Genomic DNA, 20133 nt, shown 5'->3' with positions numbered 1-20133 from the left:
GCGGCCTTCTCACAGCCCCGGCGGCCTTCTCACAGCCCCGGCGGCCTTCTTGCAGCCCCACTCCTGTCGGGATGTCGGGACTGTGGGAAGTCTGTCCGAGAGCCCCACCGCGGGGGGGACTCTGCCGGCCTCCTTCCCCGGAGGCCGACAGACTTCTCCCGCACACCTTAGGTTACTAAAATAAACCAGCAGTTTTGCTGTTACACTTGCCTACCCGCTGGTTCTTTTGCGCCCGCTCGGCTGGTCTTAGAAAAACAAGACACCACCTACTCGGGAAGCTGAGACAGGAAAATTGCTTGAACCCAGGAGTCAGAGGTTGCAGTGAGCTGAGATCACACCACTGTACTCCAGCCCGGGCAACAGAGTGAGACTGTCTCAAAAAAAAAGAAAAAAAAAAAAAAGGCAAATCCACAGAGACAGAAAGTAGGTAAGTGGTCGCCAGGGGCTGGTGGAGAGGGGACTAGGGAATGACTGCTAGTAGGTACAGGGTGGTTTTTTTTTTGGTGTGTGGGCTGTTGATGAAATGTTCTAAAATTAGACAGTGCTGACAGTTATACAATTATACAAGTCTGTGAATATACTTAACCATTGAATTGCATACTTTAAAATGGTGGATTTTGATATGTGAACTATATCTAAATAAAGTCATTTTTTTTAAAGGAGGGCAAGTTGAAGACATCTTCAGATGACAAACAAAAGCAGAGTTAGCTGCCATAGGCCCTTATCATGGAAACTACTGAAGAATGAACCTAAGACACAAGAAAACTGAACCCAAAAGGAAATAGGGAAATGCAATAAAAAATGGTAAGGAAATATTTACAAAACATATGGATGTATCTAAATAAATTATGACTACGCAAAGCTATTTTTAGTAATAATGGTTGATTTGGAAAAGTAACAATAACAAGATAAACTTAAAAATTGGTAAACATTTCAGATGGGAACAGTGAGCAAAGATAAAGTTTAATATGTTTTTATTTGGAAGGAAAGTAAATATTGATTAATTTTAGACTTTTTTTTTTTTTTTTGAGACAGAGTCTTGCTTTATTGCCCAGGCTGTAGTACAGTGGTATGATCTTAGCTCACTGCAACCTCCACCTCCCAGGTTCAAGCAATCCTCCTGCCTCAGTCCCCCTAGTAGCTGGGATTATAGGCATGTGCCACCATGCCCAGCTAACTTTTATATATATTTTTTTTAGTAGAAACAGGGTTTCATCACGTTGGCCAGGCTAGTCTTAAACTCCCGGCCTCAGGTGATCCATCCGCCTCGGCCTCCCAAAGTGCTGGGATTACAGGTGTGAGCCACCACGCCTGGCTTTTTTTTTTTTGAGACAGAGTCTTGGTCTTGTCACCCAGGCTGGAATGCAGTGGTGCAGTCTTGGCTCACTGCAACCTCTGCCTCCCAGGTTCAAGTGATTCTCCTGCCTCAGCCTCCCGAGTAGCTGGGATTACAGGTGCCTACCACCACGCCCAGCTAAATTTTGTATTCTTAGTAGAGACAGGGTTTCACCATGTTGGCCAGGCTGCTCCCGAACTCCTGACCTCAAGTGATTTACTTGAAGTGATCCACTGCCTCAGCCTCACAAAGTGCGGGGATTACAGGTGTAAGCCACCATGCCCAGCCAATTTTAGACTTTTAAGTCTGTATATTAAAATGTTAGGAGTTGGTTGGGCGCAGTGGCTCACGCCTATAATCCCAGAACTTTGGTAGGCCAAGGCGGGTGGATTAGTTGAGGTCAGGAGTTCAAGACCAACTTTATTAAATAAATAAATAAATATATTTATATTTATTATTATTTTTTATTTTTTTGAGACAGAGTCTCACTCTGTCACCCAGGCTGGAGTGCAGTGGTGTGATCTCAGCTCATTGCAACTTCCGCCTCCCGGGTTCAAGCGATTCTCCTGCCTCAACCTCCTGAGTAGCTGATCTACAGGTGCCAGCCACCACACCCAGCTAATTTTTTATTTTTGTTAGTAGAGATGGGGTTTTACCATGTTGGCTAGGCTGGTCTCAAACTCCTGATCTCAGGTGATCACCTGCCTCAGCCTCCCAAAGTACTGGGATTACAGGCATGAGCCACCACGCCCGGCCAAAAAAAATTAAAATGTTAAGGGTAGCTCTTCCTCTTCCTTCCCTTCCTGTACAATTCAGTCTTCAGGCCATTAGGTAAAATAGTACAAAGTGTCTACAATGAAGAGGAAAACCGATGGCCCAGAGTGGAATGTCACTTTTATTCACTATTATGTCCTCAGTGTCTGAAACATGTTCACTCAATATTTGGCTTGCTCTGTCACTTCCCTCTGGACTCTGATCAAATGTCATTTCTCAGGGAGGCTTTCCTAATCATTTCATGTACAGCAACACTCAACACCTACTCTTCTCCTTTACCCTGTTTTATTTTTTCTTCATAGTACTCAACACTATTTTGTATTTATTTGTTGATTATCTGTCTTCCTCCACTAGAATGTAGCTCCTTGAGAACAAGGACTCAGACTATTGTGTCAATTACTGTGTTCCTAAACCCAAAACAGTGCCTTCCATGTAGTACATGCTCAACAAATATTGTTGAATGAATGAATCATGTTTGTGTATCTGAGATATTTTATAACTGAAAGGAACATACCAAGCATGGTGGCTGACGCCTGTAATCTCAGCGCTTTGGGAAGCTGATGTGGGAGCATTGCTTGAGCCCAAGAGTTCAAGACCAGCCCAGGCAACATGACAAGACCCCATCTCTAAAAAAATTAATAATAATAACAGAGCAGCTGATCAATTTCTAATTCTATTTATTGATGTTTGTTGCACAGCATTTTTACAATGATCATCTCTGGGTGATATGATAATGAACTCCTTTTTTCCTCCTATTTTCTCCTGTGTGCATCTGTTTCTTTTACCATCAGAGAAAAAAATTAAAATTTACGAACATTTTGTAAATTTACAGCTTGAGCACCATGGTGACAATGAAGGGAAAACAAACACAGGAGTTTGGATGGGGAAATTGGGTCAAGAGCTTGGAGCAACTAGTGGGAAGTGGGAGTGGAGTGGGAGGGCCTGGCAGTATGGCACCAGAGGAAGGTGCCCACAGAGAGTTGGCCCTGGAAGATGGGCAGAGGGCAAACAAGGCAAGCAGTGACTTCTTCACCCCCCACCTGAGCCAGCAACCTAAATTCTGAGTCTGGTTGTGGCACTAACTAACCAGTCACCTGGGGCCAGTCACTTCTTCAGGCCTCAGTTTCCTCATCTGTGAAGCACAGGGCTGAGGGAGACAAGCTGTCTCTTTCAGAGCCTTTCTACCTAAGAGGTGGGTGGTCCTAGAACCTGCACTGAGAAGCTGTGGTGTGGGTGGCGGACTCCCACCAACACAGCAGGCCTCTGCTCTCAAGCTCTGTTTGGGAAATACTGGATGAATAATGTGGAATAGGAGAAAAACAGTATTCAAAACTGTATGGGCCCTTTAAGCTAACCATGATAAATACATAGAGAGAGAGAGAGAGAGAGAGAGAGAGAGACTGACAGTATATCTACTCTTAAATAGTAACATTTTTTACCGAGCAGGGTCCTCTTATTCTTTAGTCACAATAAGCACAGTTCCTGGGGCCTATAGACTTTTCAAGGACTCTCAAACATATTTGAGATATAGAAAACAAAATATATTGACTTCAAAAAAATTTAAATGACAAAACTAAAATTCACAAACGTTTAATCAAAGGTCTGCAAAATATATGTTAACTAGACAGTTTCTTTTTTTTTTTTTTTGAGACAGAGTTTTGCTCTGTCACCCAGGCTAGAGTGCAGTGGCATGATCGCGGCTCACTGCAACCTCCACCTCCCAGGTTAAAGCAATTCTCCTGCCTCAGCCTCTTGAGTAGCTGGGATTACAGCTGCCTATCACCACGTCTGGCTAATTTTTTTGTATTTTTAGTAGAGATGGGGTTTCACCATGTTGGCCAGGCTGGTTTTGAACTCCTGGTCTCAAGTGATCCGCCCGCTTCAGCCTCCCAAGTGCAAGGATTACAGGCATGAGCCACCGCGCCTGGCCAACTAGGCAGTTTCAACTCAGCATAGTAACTTCAGATGTGAGATATGGGCTCATTTTAACATGATGGAGTATCCTATAGCAGGCGTATCTGGGGCCTGTGGAAGTAAAGTGAGAATGGGGTGGATTATGGAGGTTTGATAGTTTCCTGAGTTTCAATTTTTCTACTATGAGCGTGTATTATAAGACGAAGAAAAAATACTCAATGAATGTTTTGAAAAAGTATGTAAATAAAAAAACCTTAGGAAAGATTTGGGGTGAAGAAGTCCCTATTTTCTCATCTCAATAAAGGCTTGGGGACAGTCCTCTGTCTTGTGGAGTTAATTAGAATCAAAAAGGAAACTCACTGAAGACATGTATTTAAGAGTTTACTCATTCTGTGCTGTTCTCCAAGTTATTTCCATTTAGCAGTTTAGGATAAATCTGTGTATTGACACGTTGCTCTCTTTTTCCTTCATGGAACCATAAAATCATTGAATGTTAGAACATAGAGGGAGCCTTCCTCCTTGCTGTCACCTTCTCTTGGCAGTCACAGTGGGCTCTCTGAGCATGGGAGAGCCCAAGTTAGCCACAAAAGGGCCAGACTCAAATGAGCTCCATTGCTGCGTGGTAGATGGCGGAGGTGCTACCAGAGGAGACAGGTGTCTTGCTCCTGGCAGGGAGGCAGAGTCTGAGTCTATGGATTGGGAGACAATGGGGTTCTCCTGGTGTCTATGCTGTTGTCATTCACAATTACAACAGCTGCTCTTCCCTCTGCTACATGTGTTCACTCACACATGCCCTACCTTTACACACATGTGTGTGCACATGGGCACATTTTCTCTCCGCCTAGACAGCTGGCACCTCTCCCCCAGACACAGATGTCCAGACATTTCTGCCGCCAGCCAACTCACTCCGTGGCTCTGCTCCAACTCGGCTAGAGCAGGGCAGGGGGCTGTTCCTGCTGCCTCTTATCTTAGCCAAGAAGGACAGTGACTGCTGTTAGGAGAGGGGGTAATGAGGGGTAGAGGACAACTGGTCTTTGAGGAGACTCCCACCCTTTTTTCCTTCTCCCAGTGACCCCTCCTCCTTTGGCTAAAGGACTGGAGAAAAAGCTGTCCAGTCAGAATCCCTCTTGTCAACGATGAAGGCCCAAAGCCCTACCCACACTGAACCCCTCAGCCCCTCGCCTGACAGATCCTGAAAGTCAGCTACAACTGTTGGTGTCTCAGGCTCCCAGCTCTCCCATTTGACCCTGAAAACCTCCCCAGTCCCCCATCCTGGGTTCTTTTGCATGTTGGAATATCACGTGCTGATACGGCGTTCGATGTTTATGCCTCTCAGTTGATAAGCATGTTCCGTCTAGAGAATGTCTTGTGTATTTTCTTAAAAGTTCTTGCCAGGGACTCCAAAGGGGGTCCCTTTCGAAAAACTACTCACTGAGTGCAGTGTTCACTGTTAGGGTGATGGGTTCACTAGAAGCCCGTTATGCAATATACTCATGTAACAAATATGCACATGTACCCACTGAATCCAAAATAATTTTTTTTTTTTTTTTGAAATGGAGTCTTGCTCTGTCACCCAGGCTGGAGTGCAGTGGTATGATCTTGGCTCACTACAACCTGTACCTCCTGGGTTCAAGTGATTCTTCTGCCTCAGCCTCTTGAGTAGCTGTGATTACAGGCACCTGCCACCATGCCTGGCTGATTTTTATATTTTTAGTAGAGACAGGGTTTTGCCATGTTGGCCAGGCTGATCTCAAACTCCTGACTTCAAGTGATCCACCCGCCTTGGCCTCCCAAAGTGTTGGGATTACAGGTGTGAGCCACCGCACTCGGCCAAAATAAAATTTTAAAAATGTATTGTAAGCATCATCCTTATTCATTGATCGTCTCTGTTAATTAATTATTTCCTTTAACTTTGAGAGGGTTGTTTTAAGATTTAAATATATATTTGCTTCTTAGTCTGTGCCTTGTGCAAACTAGATGCTCAGTTGTTATCAATATCAATGCACCAATCTATTGCTCACATGCACTAAAGATCAGTAAACCAGGCTGGGTGCAGTGGCTCACGCCTGTAATCCCAGCACTTTGGGAGGCCAAGGCAGTTGGATTACCTGAGGTCAGGAGCTTGAGACCAGCCTGGCCAACATAGTGAAACCCCATCTCTAGTAAAAATACAAAAATTAGCTGGGTATGGTGGCACACGCCTGTAGTCCCCGCTACTCGGGACGCTGAGGCAGGAGAATCACTTGAACCCGGGAGACAGAGGCTGCAGTGAGCTGAGGTCGCTCCACTGCACTCCAGCCTGGGTGACAGAGCGAGACTCTGTCTCAAAAAAAAAAAATCAGTAAGCCAACCCCACCCCTGAGCTAACTAAATTCTCCAGCTAGACTGAACCTGCCTATCTCACCTATATCATCAAATTCAGCCTCAGCCACTGCCCAGCCTGGGACATTGGGCAAACTTCTTTGCTTCTCTAGCCTTAGGATCCTTGTGAAAACAGGCTGAGCTTGATAATGGCTCTAAGCATTCCTTATAGCCGATTAGATTCTATAACTAAGTGCTTTTATAGAGTCTTTGTAGCCTCGGTTCCTCAGTCTTCTGGAATTAAATCACCATTGTCCCTTGCCACTTCTCTATCTGCACAACAGGGAGAAATCAGGGAGAAGGAGGAATAGAGGGATGTGGAGAATCTTCCTTCATAGCAAGGAAAATGAACAGCCTGGGTACTAGCTCTAAAAGGGAGTTCTACCCAAAATAAGGAACTCAGTGCATCATGGGATATGTACTGCCCAGGGGGCTCTGAGTATGTAAATCAGGACAGGTATGTGTATATTAGGGCAAATGTGTGTACCCTAGGAACCTTTGCACCTGTCAGTGGCCTCAGGCCTGTTGATGTTCTCATTGTTCATGTGACTCCTGGTACCCTGAGGGCCTGGGCCTGGTTGTGTGCTGCTTTCACAGCCTCCTGGGGTAGGTCTGTGAGTCAGCAGGCATGTGACTCTTGGTGCTTTTGTGTACCTGAAACTGTGTGTTGGCCTCATCACTGCAGGAAGTTCAGGTTCTTTGGTTGGCTTAGTGAATTACCCAGGAAACAGTAGACATGGGCTGGCTGAGCTCCCCTATGTTTTCGAAGCCAAGGAAGAGGGAAATGCCCTTCCTCCACTCCTAAAGGTCAGCATACTCTTCCCACAAAGGGGGCAACTATGAAAAGTCACCCTTGTCTCCTGAGGATGAGGCTTCACTTATGAGGTCCCTAGGGGGAAGTGTGTAAAGCCAAAGTCGTTCCAAGATCTGGAGACAGGGCAAAGGCCGGTAACCAAGCACAGTAACCAGGCCTGCAGTTGGCTAAGCCCCAGAGTCACATCACCTGGAAAAGCTATTTTTATGTGCCAGACAAGACTGAGAAGTTGCCGCTGTCATCAGAGCCCAGGTTTCTCCTAACCCTGTCCCAGTGGCTGGGCCACTGTGACCCACCCATCAGGGAAGAACAGAGAGCTGGCCTTGCTCCAGGTAGGCCCTTTCCCTCCTCCTCCTCCTCTAGCTCTCTCCCCAACTCTGCTGTTGGGAGACTGCTGCCTACCTGTAGAGTTGGATTTCCTCCTCAAAGGGTAGCTTCCCAGCAAAGCCACATTCCTACTTCCAAAGCAGGGAGCTCACCAGTGTATACTTCTGGATTTTTCTGTCTACTTTCCCTAACTTGGGACATCTGATTGTTCTGCCAGGCCATGCAGCAGTTCCTTTCCTGTCCTCTTGGGACATCTGATTGTTCTGCCAGGCCATGCAGCAGTTCCTTTCCTGTCCTCCTGTGCATCTGAAAAAGGCTTAAGCCAGCTCTGCAGCTGAGCTCTTTGCATTTTCTAAGTCCCCCTTCACATACCTGAGGTCCGCTTGTCTTCATATGGTCCCCAATGTACTCTTGGAAAATTAATATGTTAGTGTTACAGCTCTTTGAGAATTTGTCTAGCAGGTCTTTGGGTCTTCACTGGAAAGCCCCTAAAAAAAATTAACATGTTAAATTCCAGGAAAAGCATCTCTCTGTTAGCCCCCACTTATTCTTTCATTTATTCATTCTGCATTTATTTAGCATTATCATTTTTCTATTGAAGATTTCATGCTTTTCTTATCTATTTTGCAAGTTCCTGATATATTAAGAAATTGAGGCCGGGCGCAGTGGCTCACGTCTGTAATCCCAGCACTTTGGGAGGCCGAGGTGAGTGGATCACGAGGTCAGGAGTTCAAGACCAGCCTGACCAAGATGGTGAAACCCCGTCTCTACTAAAAATACAAAAAAATTAGCCAGGCGTGGTGGCACGCACCTGTAATGCCAGCTACTCCAGAGGCTGAGGCAGAGAATTGCTTAAAACCTGGAGGGGTGGAGGTTGCAGTGAGCCGAGATCACGCCATTGCACTCCAGCCTGGGCAACACAGCGAGACTCCATCTCATAAAAAAAAAAAAAAAAGAAATTGAGACCTTGTTATTGTACTTACGAAAATATTTCCCTGCCTATTTGCTTTCAGTTTTTTTGTTTTGTTTTGTTTTGTTTTTCTTTGAGACAGAGTCTCACTCTGTCGCCCAGGCTGGAGTGCAGTGGCATGATCTCAGCTCACTGCAACCTCTGCCTCCTGGGTTCAAGCAATTCTCCTGTCTCAGCCTCCTGAGTAGCTGGGAGTGCAGGTGAGTGCCATGACGCCAGCCAATTTTTGTATTTTTAGTAGAGATGGGGTTTCACCATGCCAGGCTGGTCTCAAACTCCTGACCTCAAGTGATCCATCCGCCTTGGCCTCCCAAAGTGTTGGGATTATAGGCATGAGCCACCACGCCCGGCTGCTTTTAGTTTTTTGTAAATAAGTTTTACTATTTAGTAGTAGAGATTGGGTCTTGCTATGTTACCCAGACTGGTCTTGAATTCCTGGGTTTAAGCAGTCCTCCTGCCTCAGCCTCCCAAAGTGCTGGGATTACAGGCATGAGCCACAACACCTGGCCTATTTGCTTCCAATTTTGTTTATGACTGTTTTCTTCTTTTTCACAGTCATTTATTCAACAACTATTTAGTAAATGTCAACTATGAAAAACCCACTGGGCAAGGCATTTTGGAAACTGAGCTACTTGCCTTTAGGACACTTCCCTCCTACCTCTTAATTATTTAACTGATAGATCTGAAAGCTTGATAGTATCATCACACCCTTAGATGACAAGGCTCTGGACCTTATCACTCAAATCACTTAAGTTTATATATGACTCGCGTATAATAAAAGTTAAAAATTAATAAAAATGGCCAGGCGCAGTGGCTCACATCTGTAATCTCAGCTCTTCGGGAGGCCAAGGTGGGCGGATCACCTGCGGTCAGGAGCTTGAGAACAGCCTGACCAACATGGTGAAACCCTGTCTTTACTAAAAATACAAAAATTAGCTGGGCATGGTGGCAGATGCCTATAATCCCAGCTACTCAGGAGGCTGAGGCAGGAGAATTGCTTGAACCCAGGAGGTGGAGGTTGTAGTGAGCTGAGATCATGCCACTGCACTCCAGCCTGGGCAACAAGAGTGAAACTCCGTCTCGAAAAAAATAAAATTAATACAAATACACTATATAATATATACAGTTACAATAACTCAAATTAGTTTAAAAAAATCACACAAAATTGACATATGAACACTTATTAATTAACTTCAATTTATTAAATAACAGAGAGAAATAAACCTGCCAGGCCTTGTGCTTATTGGTTAGTGAGTGTTTTCTTTTCTCTGTACAAAAGTCTGTTTGGGGACCCAAAAGACAACAGGAAGTAGCCTGAAGGTGTAGAATCTGAGCTGGGGGAGCTGCCTAGGGAATTGCAGAGGCAAGTGTCACCAAGCTCCAATAGCCTGCTGTCCTCACTGTCCCTGCAAGAAGAGACACACTAAGAGAACCAGATTTCTCACATTGGCATTTCAGGGCATCTTGATTTAAAAAGTAGTGACTTCCAGGACAAACAGACATGAGTTCAAAGCCAGCCCCACACTCTCTGACTGGATGACCTTGCGTGAGTAACTTAATCTTCCTGAGGCTCAGTATTCGCATCAGTTTTCTCTCAATGTGATATTGAGACACTCCCCGTAGGAGTGTTTTGAAGATGAAATGAAATTATTCAGTCAAAGCAGTTGCACATTGTTTGGCACTGAAGCTCAAAAATTGTTAGTTCTATTGTATTATTATTATCACCACTATTATTATTACCCTATGTCATGTGCCAGAGGCTATGCTGGGTGCTGGAAATGCAGCAATGAATAGTACACATGGTCCCTGTCCCGTCCCACCTCCAGGGATCTGATTGATCAAAGGAAGCTGAGTTTTTCAGCACCAAACTCAGCCTCATTACACACATGGTCTTATTATTATCCCTTCCTGCATTATCTTTTTGAGAAAAGTCACTTTAAATCCAGGAAAATTTTAGACTATGAATTATTTGAAGCCAAAAATTTAACTTAATTCTTTCTGCACTAAAGAGTACAATAATACATATTTAGAACACTAATGAGTCCTAATAATCTCTTCTATATGTAGAAGGCGGTCAGTCCCCCAAGTACTTTCATACTCATTTCATCCTGGAAAACAATTAAGTTAGAGAAACAGACATTTTAGAGAAATTACATAATGGAGAAGTGTTAATAGAGCCACCTATGAAGTTGTGATACCTAGAAGAGTCTACAAAAACAGAATTCAACTGGATATATACTTTGTTTAACTTTTTATTATGGAGAATTTAGATCATACACAAAAGTAGACAGATGAGCAGAATAGCTTACAGGTATCCAATCTTCAGCCACCAGCAACCCTATGACCAGTTCTGCCCCGTTCACACACACACGTGCTTTCCCCGTGCCTGTGTTATTTGAAGAACATCCTATACAGCCTGTCAATTCAGCTGCGAATATCTGGTATGCATCTGTAAAAGCTGAAGATGTGAGGCCAGGTGCCGTCGCTCATGCCTGTAATCCCAGCACTTTGGGAGGCCAAGACGGGAGGATCGCTTGAACCCAGGAGCTCGAGACCAACCCAGGCAACAATCTTAGAAGACCTCATCTCTACAAACAAATTAAAAAATGAGCCAGGCCTGGTGGCAGGTACCTGTAGTCCCAGCTACTCAGGAGGCTGAGGCAGGAGGATAGCTTGAGCCAGGGAGGTTGAGGCTGCAGTGAGCTGTAATTGCACCACGGCACTCCAGCCTGAGTGACACAAAAAGAACTTATCTCAGAAAAAAAAAATCAAAAAATAAAGTTTACACATTTTTAAAAAGCTAAAACACTGTTACACAGCTAAAATATCAACAGCGATTCCTAATACCATCAAACAATATTCAAGTTTCTAATTGTTTCATAAAAGGACACCATTTTAATATCTGCAAGTGAGTTGTGGTTCTAAGAGAAGGAAACAGGGAAAAGTAAAGAATTCAGTTGAATTGCAACCTCTTTAAGAGCAAATAAATTCTCCTTTGTATTCATTTAGAATGTTTGTGCTTCTTTTTACTGTTTTAAACAAAATTGCAATGAATATCTTTATACTTACATTTTTGTATGCTTGCCCAATTATTTCCTTAAGAGTAACACCTATGAGTAAAAGCCAGAAGTCATGCCTTTGTTTTTTTTATTTTGTTTTATTTTTGAGACAGGATCTCACTCTGTCACCCAGGCTGGAGTGCAATGATGCTATCATGGCTTGTTGCAGTCTTGACCTCCTGAGCTCAAGCGATCTTCCCATCTTAGCCTCCCAAATAGCTGGTACCACAGGCACACCACCACTCCTGATACTTTTGTTCTTTTATTTTTATTTTTTGTAGAGACAGGGGTCTCACCATATTGCCCAGGCTGGTCTCGAACTCCTGGGCCCAAGCCATCTTCTTGCCTCGGCCTCCCAAAGTGTTGAGATTACAGGTGTGAGCCACTACACACAGCCAGCACACCTTTTAAAGCTCTTGTTCCATCCTGTGAAATAGCCTTCCTAGGCACACTGTGTGAAAGCGCCCATTTTCTTTTGTTCCATGCACACACAGTCCTAATAGCATTCTCTTGATTTGCAAATGAGGATATGGAGTGAGGGGCACTGGGTTAGGGTGGGCCCTAATCCAATGTGACTGGTGTCCTTATAAGAAGAGGAAAATTTGAACAGACAGAAGGAAGATGGCCATGTGATGCCAGAGGCAGAGAGATTAGAGTTAGGGTGCCAGGAGCCAAGGAGGGTGTGGGGACATCAGAAGCTGGAAAAAGCAAGGAAGGATCCTCCCCTAGTTGGCAGCATGGCCCTGCCAATGCCCTGATTTCAAACTTCCAGCCTCCAGAACAGTGAGAGAATAAATTTATATTGTTATAAATCACCTAATTTGTGATACTTTATTACCACTGCCCTAGGAAACTAATACAGATGGAGCGGAGTGGTTTGTAAAATAGGGAGGGGAAAAGATTTCTTGACACCATCTGCACATTTGCTGGGGATATGTCAGACTAACTCCTTTTAGGACACCAGAAGGCTGTGTTGGATCATGGGGAAGGGATGGGAAGAAGGCAGGCAGATAGTGCTATAGGACACTAGCTACCACAAGGGTGATAAGAATGGGTGTCCTCTGGACTTCTAGGGGTACAGGATATCTGGGAGCAGACCAGGGTGAGCTGGGAGCGGAGGTGCAAGGGACCAGAAGAAACAAGGCTTCAGAAGAGCAGCTCCCTCATCAGTATTACCCAGGGAGTAATTCTGGGTACAGGCCACACTCCTGGGTTCCCCTAAGGCACAAATTTCTACTCTTCTCACACCAACAACTCTTTTTTGAGATGGGGTCTTGCCCTGTCACCTAGGCCGGAGTGCAGTGGTGCCATCATAGCTCACTGCAGCCTTGAACTCCACAACTCAAGGGATCCTCCCACCTCAGCCTCTTGAGTAGTTGGGACTACAAGCATGCGCTACCACGCCCAGCTAATTTTTTTATTTTTTATTTTTGTAGAGACTGGGTCTCTCTATGTTGTCCAGGCTGGTCTCAAACCCCTGAGCTCAAGTAGTCCTTCTACCTTGGCCTCCCAAAATGTTGGGACTAGAGGCATGAGCCATGCAATGGGCCTATACTTTTTAGATTCCATACAAAGGAATACTATTCTGGACATTTCATATAAATGAATAATTTAATATATGACCTTTTGTGTCTGGTTTTGCTAATGGATGGTACCGTGTAGCTCCTGGCTCTTGGTGTCCCAAACAAAGAACTGGACGTGACACAGATAGCATAGCAAAGCAGCAAAAATTTGTTATGCTTAGTAACACTCCCAGAGAGGAGAGAGCAGGCTGACCAGCGAGTGGTGTCAGTCCCAGTTTGTTACATTTCATGGCCTTTTATATGTTTTTTTTTTCCCACTTGCTCAACCTTACTTTATCTCTTTTGACCAAATTGCTTATCTTTACTGTTATTTTTTTGTGACCAAATTGCTACTGCAAGCCCTTCTTTTTCTTATCTTGCATGTTTCAACTCACTGCTTCTCCCTTATATACATACCGCTTACTCCCTTATTTTGTGTATTCTACTTCTGCTATTTTGCATGTTTTGCTTTTGCTACTGATTAAGCTAGCTTACGTCCAAGGATCCGCTTCACCTCCAGCTTACTCTGCTATTCTCCTGCCTCAGTTTCTTCCAACTTGCACAATGTTTTCAAGTTTCATCTATGTTGTAGCTTGTATCAGAATTTCATTCGTGTCCAAGTAATATTCTGTTGTATGGATATACCATATTTTATTATCCATTCATCAATTGATGGACATTTGGGTTAGTTTTCACCCTAGCTATTATGAATAAAGCTGATATGAATATTTGTGTACATGTTTTTGTGTAGATATATGTTTTCAGTTCTCTTGGGTCTACAACTAGGAGTAGAACTGCTGGGTTATATGGTATCTCTGTGTTTAATATTTTGAGGAATTGCCAAACTGTTTTCCAGAGTGGCTGCATTATTCCGTAATTCTACCAGCAATATAGAAAGGTTCCAATTTCCCCACGTCCTGTCAACACTTGTTATTGTCTTTACTTTTTTTTAATTTTAGCCAGCCTGGTGGTTGTTAAGTAGTATCTCATTGTGGATTTCATTTGTATTTCCCTAATGACTAATGATGTTGAACATCTTTTTATCAGTATATTGGCTATTTGTAAGCCTCCTTTGGAGAAATGTCTATTCAAATCCTTCACCCAGTTGTAGCCGGGCATGGTTGCAGGCACCTGTAATCCCAGCTACTTGGGAGGCTGAGGCAGGAGAATTGCTTGAACCTGGGAGGCAGAAGCTGCAGTGAGCCGAGATCACCCCACTGCACTCCAGCCTGGGTGATGAGTGAGACTCTGTCTCAAAAAAAAAAAAAAAAAAAAAAAAAAGTGGCTGGGCACGATGGCTCATGCCTGTAATCCCAGCACTTTGGGAGGCCGAGGTGAGTGGATCACCAGAGGTCAGGAGTTCAAGACCACCCTGGCCAACATAGTGAAACCCCGTCTCTACTAAATATACAAAAAATTAGCTGGGCATGGTGGCGGGCACCTGTAATCCCAGCTGCAAGGGAGGCTGAGGCAGGAGAACTGCTTGAACCTGGGAGGCGGAGGTTGCAGTGAGCCGAGATTGTGCCATTGCACTCCAGCCTGGGCAACAAGAGCAAAACTCCATCTCAAAAAAAAAAAAAAAAAAAAAATTCTGTGCCTATTTTCAAATCAGGTTATATGTCTTTTTATTTTTCAGTTGTAGAAGAAGTTCTTTATATATTCTGGATACAAGTCCCTTATCAGATACATGATTTGCAAATACTTCTCCCATTCGATAGGTCCTCTTGCTTTTAAATGTTATCTTGACTAAGTATAAAATTCTAGTTTGCTAGTTATTTACTTTTTTTTTTTTTTTTTTTTTGAAACAGGGTTTTCGCTCTGTTGCCCAGGCTGAACTGTAGTTGTGTGATCTCAGCTCACTGCAACCTCTGCCTCCCAGGCTCAAGCAATCCTCCCACCTCAGCCTCCCAGGTAGCTGGGACTACAGGCATGCTCCACCATGCCTGGCTAATTTTTTTTTTGTTTTGGTAGACAAGGGGTTTCGCCATGTTGCCCAGGCTGGTCTCAAACTCCTGGGCTCAAACAAGCTGCCTGCTTCAGCCTCCCAAAGTGCTGGGATTACAGGTGTGAGCGCCCATGCCCGACCTGTTATTTACTCTTACACATTTAAAAATATTATTCCTTTGTCATCTAGCTTCCTTGATGATAGAAGTTGAGGGTTTCATGTCATTCATTGCTTCTGGACGGTTCTCAGCCACTATCTCTTAGAATATTGCCTCTCTCTATTCTATTTTCTCCTTTCAGTACTTCAATTGGATGCATGTTCATCTTACTCAGTCTGGTCTTCATGTCTCTTAATATTTCCTTCATATTTTCCAAGTTTTTGTCCCTCTCTGCTTCATTCTGTATAACTTTTTAGATCTTGTGGGGGAGGGGGTTTGGCTTGTTTTCATTTTTGTACTTTTTTTTGGTTCACTAATTCTGTCTTCCATCCTATCTAATCTGCTGTTTAACTTGCCCATTGAGTTTTTAATTTTGATTATCATGGCTTTCAGTTTTAGATGTTCTATTGATTTATTTTTTCAAATGTCTCTCATCTGTTTTGATAGCATATGGCACCTTTGTCATGTTTTCAGTTTTTATTTTTCTGTAAACATTTTAAAAATTCTTATTTTTGGCTGGGCGTGGTGGCTCAAGCCTGTAATCCCAGCACTTTGGGAGGCCGAGACGGGCGGATCACGAGGTCAGGAGATCGAGACCATCCTGGCTAACACGGTGAAACCCCGTCTCTACTAAAAAATGCAAAAAAACTAGCCGGGCGAGGTGGTGGGCGCCTGTAGTCCCAGCTACTCTGGAGGCTGAGGCAGGAGAATGGCGTGAACCCGGGAGGCGGAGCTTTCAGTGAGCTGAGATCCGGCCACTGCACTCCAGCCTGGGTGACAGAGCGAGACTCCAGCCTGGACGACAGAGCGAGACTCTGTCTCAAAAAAAAAAAAAAAAAAAAAAAAAAAAAAAAAAAAAATTCTTATTTTTTACTTTATACCTAATAATTCCATTATAGGAAAATAGAAAGGATATTATGCAGCTGTTTCTTGGGTATGCTGGCATTTGCTCATGTAGGCTTGTTTCTGTGTGATTTATTTTTTGTGTTTGAGCTTTACTTGTCCAAACTTTTTGTGTGGGAATCATATGTAGCCTGGGTTAACTGTAGCTCCTCCAGAGAAGCTTTGTGCAAAGCTTCTTCAAGGAACTAACAATCCACCGCTAATGTTTGTTCATGTTTGATCTTGTGTTTGCCCAGACCGGGCACAGTACGCATTCTGTTTGCAAATACGCCTGAAGCCCAGGATTGCAAATTCTCAGTGGAAATGTTTTTTAAGGTCCAGAATTATGACTGAAGCAGATACATTTTCCGTTTCTCCTCCTCCTTTTGCTGATGGCCAGATTTCTCCTGGTCCACTCCCCCTTGAGAGCAAAGCGCTTGAGGGCCCCAGCTTTATGCCAGGCTTTGGTTATCAACATTACTCAACAGCCGCCCCCTCTCCCCCAACCTGCAGCCACAGCTTCAGGGTTCTCATTTCTTTGCTTTGTTTGTTTGTTGTCCCTGTAGCTTTCCTTTCCTCCTCCGCCCTCAAACTCTGCTATGCATTTAAAGGAATGTTTGTCATGCTTTAGGTGTTTGGTATTGGGAATACTGTCTGATTATCTAGTTCCTATACTGCCTGAAATTGAATCCAGGGGGAAATAGTACAGATACACAAGCAGATAATTTCTAGTGTTCTCAGCCCCACTGGAGCCCGTTATGGATCCATGTGCTTCGGAAGATAAGTTAACCAGACAAGATCAGGCATTCAGGGTGGTATGGCTGTAGACAGAAGATGAGTTAATCAGATAATGGAATTCCTATGCTATTAGATAATTGATGTATGACCTCTCTGGGTAAATTAGAACCTTGACCCAATCAGAATGCATTAGTTGTATTTTTTTTCAATGTTTTTAAATATTTATTTATTGAGACAGGGTCTCAGTGTTGCCCAGTCAGGTCTTGAACTTCTGAGCTCAAGTGATCCTCCTGCCTTGGCCTCCCAAAGTGTTGGGATTACAGGTGTGAATCACCACACCCAGCTGTATTTATTTATTTATTTATTTATTTATTTATTTATTTATTTAATGTACTTACTTACTTTTAGAGACAGGGTAGGTATCTCTCTGTTGCCCAGGTTGGAGTGCAGTGGTGCAATCATAACTTGCTGCACCCTCAACCTTCTGGGCTCAAGTGATCCTCCTGAGTCAGTGCCCTGCCCCACTCCCAGTAGCTGAAACTACAGGTACATGCCACTGTGCCCAGCTAATTAAATTTTTTGTTTGTAGAGACAGGGTCTCGCTTGGTTGCACAAGCTGGTCTCAAACTCCTAGCCTCAGGTGTTCCTCCCACCTCAGCCTCCCAAAGCACTGGGATTACAGGTGTGAAACTGCTACAGCAGCCTAGATAGAATGCATGATTTTTAAGAGGGATTATATAGGTTGGCTGTGTCCCCACCCAAGTCTCATCTTGAATTGTAGTTCCCATAATCCCCATGTGTCCTGGGATGGACCTGGTGGGAGGTAATTGAATCATGGAGCAGTTACCCCCATGCTGCTGTTCTCAAGATAGTGAGTTCTCATGAGATCTGATGGTTTTCTTAGGGGCTTCTCCCACCCTTTGCTCTGCACTTCTTGCTGCCACCATGTGAAGAAGGATGTGTTTGCTTCCCCTTCCACCATGATTGTAAGTTTCCTGAGGCATCTGCAGCCATGAAGAACTGTGAGTCAATTAAACCTCTTTATAAATTACCCAGTCTCCAGCCATTCTTTATAGCTCTTTATAGGGGTGTGAGAACAGACTAACAAGGGGTTTGAAGATGGGTAATCAGTGCTAAATCTTGCAAATGGCCAGGAGGAGGGATGTTAGTGACAAAGGTTTGTTTTTCCGAGACCCTTCAATCAATCACCCTCATGCTTAATTTTCCTACATGGAGCTTTAGGGGAAGCTATGAGGAACATGGTTTCTGACACATAGTAAGTGTTCAGTAAATATTTGCTGACCAGATATAGTGGAAGTGCCTCGTCTTCTAGTCTGTTTGGTCTCAGCTGCAGAAGCGAGATGATGAAGGGAATGTCATCGTTTGGGAAGCATCACAATAAGACACACACGTTGTACCACCACTATGGCTCTAAGGCCTACCACCTCCAGAAGACGACCTGTGGCAAATGTGGCTACCCTGCCAAACACAAGAGAAAGTATAACTGGGTGCCAAGGCTAAACGGTGAAATACCACCAGGACTGGTTGAATGAGACACCTAAAAATTGTTTGCCGCAGACTGAGGCCAGATTCTGAAAAGGAACAACACCTAAACCCAAGAGGGCAGCTGTTGCAGCATCCAGTTCATCTTAAGAATTTCAATGATTAGTCATGTGATAAATGTTCTAGTTTAAAAAAAAAATAAATAAATATTTGCTGACCGAATGTTGAATGCATAACTGAGTCATCGTGTCACAAGACAACTCCCTAATTTTCTGCAGTAAGCTTCCCTCTCTGTTGATGTGACAATCCCCAACCCACAGTTGGAGAATAAGTTTGTAAAAACAGTAATATTATGCCTATAATTCCAGCACTTTGGGAGGCCGAGGTGGGCAGATTGCTTGAGCCTAGGAGTTTGGACCAGCCTGGGCAACGTGGCAAAGGCGAAACTCTGTCTCTATAAAAAAAATACAAAAAATTAGCCAGACATGGTGGTGTGTGCCTATAGTCCCAGCTACTCAGGAGGCTGAGGTGGGAAAATAACCTGAGCCCAGGAAGTCCAGGCTGCAGTGAGCCATGATTGCGCCACTGTCCTCCAGCCTGGGTGACAGGAGTGAGACCCTCACACACACACACACACACAAACCAAAAGCCAAAACAAAATACTGATACAAATGAGAGTGCATGAGTACGTTGGGGTGATGTGTGACAGCCATTTCAGATTAATTGAAGAAAGCTTCCTGTGCAAAGCGGACTTGGAGTTGAATGGTGAAGGGTGGGCTGCTCCAACACTTACATACGAATTGGGGACAGTAATATCTATGGGGTACTTACTATGCCCCAGCACTATACTAAGTTATCTCCGTCTGCCAGAACATTTAATCCTCCCAACAGCCCTTAGAGGTGGGCACTATTATGATCCTATTTTGCAGATGAGGGATCCAGACACACAGAAATTAAGTAATTTGCTAATAAGTGATGGAGCTGGAATTCAAAGCCAGGCAGTGTAGCTGCATGTTTGTGTGCCCCGCTATCATGCCATATGGTTCCGCTTGGGCCTCTGTTCCTATATACAGAGCTACATTTTGTTCCATGGAGCACCATGTCATGGGAAGCCTCTGAGCCTTGCTTGTACTGTTCTCAAAACTTGAAATGACGCCTTCTTTGTCTGTTGAGCTCTTATTCATCTTTTCTGCCTCCACTGAGATTTTTGGTGCCTCCAGAATTTGACTCTAGTTTGGGCAAGGGCAACAAGGACAAAGAGGAAGGAAAGAATCTATAATTAGAAAAGATCAGTAGACTCTGATTTTATTATATAAACGGAACAAAGAGACATCCAGGTTGGCTCCTGGCCTGTGGCTCCAGGGGACCAAGATGCAACCTCTTATGTGTGGACAGAGACGGGGATTGATTAATTAAGCAGGTTTAGGAGTTTTAGGAAATGCTATTTGCATCCTAGTTCCCAGCTTGTCTCTAATTAAGGCTGTTTTATCCAGAAAAGAAACAGAAATGGTGGCAGGAAGCACGCTCTAGTCTATTCAATATAGTGTGGGCAGCAATACAAAACCTGCCCGCCCAAACATACTTTGTGTGAAATCCCCACCCGTTGGATTAAGTGTTGTCCCGTACGGCACATTTTAAAGCCATGTACTGAGCTCCTATTCTGTGCCAGGCACCATCTAAGAGCGTTCCATGTTTTGTCTCATTTAATTTTTGTAGTAGTAATCCTAAAAAAAGTTCCATCATAGTTATTAGCCATTTTACAAATGAGGAAACTGGCCTCTGAGAAAAAGA

At 44.0% G+C, this 20133-nt stretch overlaps 1 long non-coding RNA gene and 1 other non-coding gene across 3 annotated transcripts; both read left to right on the top strand.

Moving 5' to 3' along the window:
* The first annotated feature begins 366 nt into the window (after positions 1-366).
* LOC111550182 lies at positions 367-18541 on the top strand. Of its 2 annotated transcripts, none has more exons than XR_002733952.1 (3): positions 367-427; positions 661-804; positions 17744-18541. It is a non-coding gene; the product is annotated as an uncharacterized LOC111550182 (long non-coding RNA). The 2 variants fall into 2 exon arrangements; XR_002733953.1 differs by lacking the exon at positions 17744-18541 and adding an exon at positions 1818-1859.
* On the top strand, positions 7955-8016 carry LOC111550254. The gene has a single exon (XR_002733975.1). It is a non-coding gene; the product is annotated as a U7 small nuclear RNA (small nuclear RNA).
* Positions 18542-20133: the final 1592 nt, after the last annotated feature.

Source organism: Piliocolobus tephrosceles, chromosome 8 (assembly GCF_002776525.5).
Source record: "Piliocolobus tephrosceles isolate RC106 chromosome 8, ASM277652v3, whole genome shotgun sequence".
Lineage (NCBI taxonomy): Eukaryota > Metazoa > Chordata > Mammalia > Primates > Cercopithecidae > Piliocolobus > Piliocolobus tephrosceles.
This window is presented reverse-complemented; position numbering and strand designations above follow the sequence as displayed.